This window comes from Xiphophorus couchianus, chromosome 16 (assembly GCF_001444195.1).
Source record: "Xiphophorus couchianus chromosome 16, X_couchianus-1.0, whole genome shotgun sequence".
NCBI lineage: Eukaryota > Metazoa > Chordata > Actinopteri > Cyprinodontiformes > Poeciliidae > Xiphophorus > Xiphophorus couchianus.
In genome coordinates this window covers 13,216,942-13,221,546 of record NC_040243.1, presented here as the reverse complement: position 1 = coordinate 13,221,546, position 4,605 = coordinate 13,216,942, and the positions used below count along the sequence as shown (strand labels likewise).

Genomic DNA, 4,605 nt, shown 5'->3' with positions numbered 1-4,605 from the left:
CAAAAGATAAAAGCGAAGCAGCGTGCGCTGCCCTGACTGGAGCACTTTTAAGTAAATCTCCAGAGCAATGTGGAGCAGGCACAGTAGACGCCCATGTTCAGATCCCAGTCCCTGATAAAGAGCCGACTGTATCAGCGGCGTGCCCACCCTGAATAAAGCCTCCATTGTTTCCTGCAGGTGTGTGTTTGTGCGTATCAGGGGCGCCTGGCAGGGAGGCAGGGAGCAAAGCAAGGAGGGTAAGTGAACACCTTGAGTCAGCATTTGGAGGGCAGGGGTCAGGACGACAGGTACGGCTGACTGGGGTGGGGCTGGAGGGATGGGGGGGCTTCAGGAAGCAGATGGAGATAATGGGAAGACATAGACAAATGCATTTTACTGGAATGTAAAGGTGGGTAGGATTTAAAAATTAATGAAATCATTGGAGCAAGACTTGAAATGATGTTTGGGATATTTTCCTGCTGGTAAAATCTGTTGTGGTCTTTGGGATTGTGCTTTTAATTAATTATATAGATAGCTACAATAGATTGTAGTTCAGAAAAGTCTAAACTATATGAACTGTAAGACAGTAAACTGGAACACACTACATCTGGATATTAATTTCCACTCTTACACTTTTTCACATTTTTAAGTAACTCCTTAGGAAATGAATTATTAAAAGCTCAAATTCTCAGCAGAGCCATAATCTCTTCCATCTTAGTTACCTCCACCTGAGTCTTTATGTGCCAAAACAAATATTAACACATTAGCTTGTCCAAATAATCTCACAAAGTTGTTTCTGTTTATGCCCAATTCCAAGGCAAAAACTGGTGAACCTATTTTGGCCTACTTCACTTTTAGTAATTTTTATTTGTCAAACTTTAATTTCCCAAATCATCAAGCTAATTTTTACTACTAAACAAAAATAACCAGAGTAAACACAAACTGCAGTTTTCAGGCAAATATTTAATCTCTCACTGTGCCACCTTTAGCAACTGCAAATCCAAAGCAATTTGGATTTTGCAACCACATTATGGCTGCAAAACCCTCTGAAAACCCTCCAATGTGGTTCAACTAATACATTTCTTCAAAGAATAGAGGGTCAAAAGTAACTTTGAGATCTTTTTGCTGCACTTTTTGTTACATTTTAATAATCTTTGTTGGGTTCTCCTGTAAAAAAATGTTTGGGATGTATTTAGGATCAGTCAGTCAGGTTTCTTCTACTCACATACAGCGCAAAAATATAAGAAATATTACGTACAAAAAGTAAAAATAAACATTTCTTATAGCGGTTGGAGAAGCACGCGCTTCTGGATTCCAAAAACAGACTGCAGGAAGCAAAAGGATGAAGAGGATATGTTTACAATTCCAGAGAGAAAATGAGGACCAAATATGTCTGTGTAAGCTACACCAAAATGTGCTGAAAGCTGGGTTGCTGAAACTCAGTAAGGGCTGGCTCATAATAGGAGCTGGTGGAAAGCAATGAGGGAGACTAATTTGAGAAGATGTGGGTAACGGTTATCCTACCCGGTCAAACAGGTCCGGCACACACGCAGGTGCTCGGATAAACGGACATGAAGCAGTGCACACACAGCTCATTATCATGTTTAGTGACATGGTAAAGCTTTCTTTGGCATCTCAGAAATAAATACAATTGGTTTTTTTGTTTTTTTTGCCCCCAATTCTGGGACTTTTAGTCTTCATCAAGTTTGAAGGTTTTTCTTCTGCATACATCCATTTGACCTCTAATGGCCATCTTTAAAATTTAAAGTGCAGTGTTTCCTCAAAGGATTGGCAGATTAAAGAAAAAGAAATTGGAAGTTGTGCCAAGCTCCAGTCACAGACAGGCCCTCGAGCTGCTGCGTTCTCACATTTCAGCGAGCAGGAATGGGCAAAGGTGAGACAAGAGGTAGATTCTCTACAAAGAGTTGTGTGTGTGCGCGTCTGTTCATTTAGTAATATAAGCCTTCCCTTCCACATAGCTCCAGGGAAAAGGACATTCTCTCTTGTTGTTTCCATTCCCCTGCATTCCTGCCTCCCCTTGACATGTGGCTCCAGAAGGGTGCAGCCGGAGACGAAGGGAGGAAGAGATGTGGCGGATCGGTCCATCCAGACTGAATACCTCGGCGTTGCCTTCTAGTAACTAATCCCATTGACAGAGACAGACACCTGCTCTCATATAAAGCCCTTCTACTCTTTTACATTTATGTAAAAGGTCCTTTATTATGGCGCCCCTGGAATGCCGGCACCCCGTAACATTTGCCTATGCTGCCAATGCCACAGGTAGGCCCTGCATGATCAACCCACACAAAGTTGTGAAGTGGAAGGACAATAAAACAGTTTTTAAAATCGCTCAAGAATAATAATCTAAAAAAGTGCTGCATGGTTATACTGTATATTAATCCATTTTAAATCAATTCTTTGTAAAAACATTTCTAAAAAACAACATGAAGTGTGTTGGTGTTGGAGGTGCATGCTGGTCTGAGTTGGCTGTCACCTTCCCGCCACGCAGTTCTGCTGTCAAGACTGAGAGCAAACTCTGGCTCCAGGAGAGAGAACAGCTCCTCACTACACTGTACGGTGACAAGGCACAGTAGCTTTCAGCCAACAGTTCGAGGTTGGAGGAGCTAAAAATATACAATAACAACAACAAAAAAAAGTCAAAAGTGACACATTGCTCAGGTGTTGTGAGTTAAGCCTTCTGGTGTGTGCAACCGATTCAGAAGTTTGAACGGAGCTCCTGAGGGAAGCTCGACATCAGCCCACATGTTCTGAATTACAATTTCACTCAAAGTATGTAGATACAGTAGAATTACAAATATATTCAAGTCACACTCTGTGCAGGCAGCGCATTTCTATAAAAGGGAAAGTCCGCTGTGATTGCTAAACACCGTGTTGAAATATTAAAAACACAACATGGCGAAAGCTTTTTGAAAACACTTGGTCATTTTGAATTTGATTCAAGCAGCACATGTGAAGAAGAAATATTGGAACTTGGAGATGTTTACAACCGAGTTGCATCATTTTCTTTCTTTTCATTTTTCTTACAACACACTCCGTTAGCAAACTGTAGAGACCAGAGGTTATGCTGTTGAAAGGGAAATGTTTCCACTTATTCCACTGCAAATGTTTTCAGAGGGGGTAAACCTCAGTCTCTTTTACTCCAGTGTAATACTAATGGCTAATTTCAGAAATGATGCAGCCTGTTTGATTATAGATACCATTATATATCGGTTTTCAGCACCGTTTATCGCACACATGCAGATAAAAGAAAGGGGGCTGAGTTAAATAAGTCTGTACTGCTTCCCACCTCAATTTCAAATAAATTATCTAAATATATATCATTTGTTTTGAATTGCAAATGTGAATAATAAATAAATAAAATACAACTAAAATGTTCATGATCTGAGCCAAAGATATTGGTTCCCAGACTCCTTATGAGAAACATTAAGTACATGAAAGTGGTAATTCTCTGTTTAGTTAGAGCAGAACAAACTATGTGTGATTCGTCTGCTTGCTGTTCTCATCTTTGCAAGCATTAATAAAGCACCTTTTTAATGAAAATCGCCAGTCTCTGCTTGGTAACTAAGAGTCGCAGTTAATTAGGGAAAATTTTTCTCAATTTACAACAAATGGACCAAAAAGTTAAGTTCTCTCCATTTATTTGACATCTGAAGCCAGTTGGTAACACTGTATTTTATTTAAAGGCATCAAAGTAAAGTGAACTGATCATAACCTGATGCTAGATTTTCCAGATTATCTGTTGTAATCTGGTTGTAACATGACAAAATAACTCCAGTCTAGTTCATATATTCTTTGAAAATGTTTTTATTTTTAAAATAAAAAAAAGTACATGAACCATTGCTTTTTCGCTTATTAGGAAAATCTACCATGAATATGTATAGTGGAGCATCTCGATCAACAGCAAAACATCATTAAACATCAGCAAGTTACCTAAAAACACTGAATGCTACTAAGGCATCTCCTTTAAATAGAAAATATTCATGAGGTAATACATTCAAAGGAGCATTTTAACACCAAAACAAAACATTTCCCTGCAGCATTACTATGCTTCACATGACACAAAGACAGCTCAGCTCAGATCAGCTCTTCTTTTAAAAGCTTTCCATTAACTGGTTCAGAACCTTATTGTGGCCAGAAGCTTCCAGGATTCTACAACTTTTCTCTCAAACACACATCAGAGTGTGACCACTTCCACTAAGCATTTAATCACACACACTTCAGGCAGCTTGGCGATCTGACAGCCCCATCAAGTCTTTCAAGAAGTAAGAGGATTGTTATTTGTGTGGTTTTTAACTTGCTTGTTGTGCCTTTGTGGGTGCGGTGGATTTGTGTGTGTCTGTAGCGTTGGCTAATTAAAACAGGACAAGTTGGACCTGAGTGAGGCGTCCCCGACATGATTAATTGTGACTGTCAGGGCCCTCAGCTGGGTGTCTCCCTGCTCAGGACCCAGACAAAGGATTACACAGACCTTCTGTAACCTCGGCTGGCTATTTTGTGTCCCTGGGTCTTGCATCAAAGCCCCAATGGGAGACATTAGCATTTTTAATGAGCGGGCCGCTCCCTGTGCTGACACATTAAGTCGGATCGCTTTCATTTGGGCCACAA

At 40.2% G+C, this 4,605-nt stretch overlaps 1 long non-coding RNA gene across 1 annotated transcript; it reads left to right on the top strand.

Moving 5' to 3' along the window:
• The first annotated feature begins 369 nt into the window (after window positions 1–369).
• LOC114159651 (uncharacterized) lies at window positions 370–2,328 on the top strand. Its single transcript, XR_003598631.1, has 2 exons — window positions 370–1,873; window positions 1,959–2,328. It is a non-coding gene; the product is annotated as an uncharacterized LOC114159651 (long non-coding RNA).
• Window positions 2,329–4,605: the final 2,277 nt, after the last annotated feature.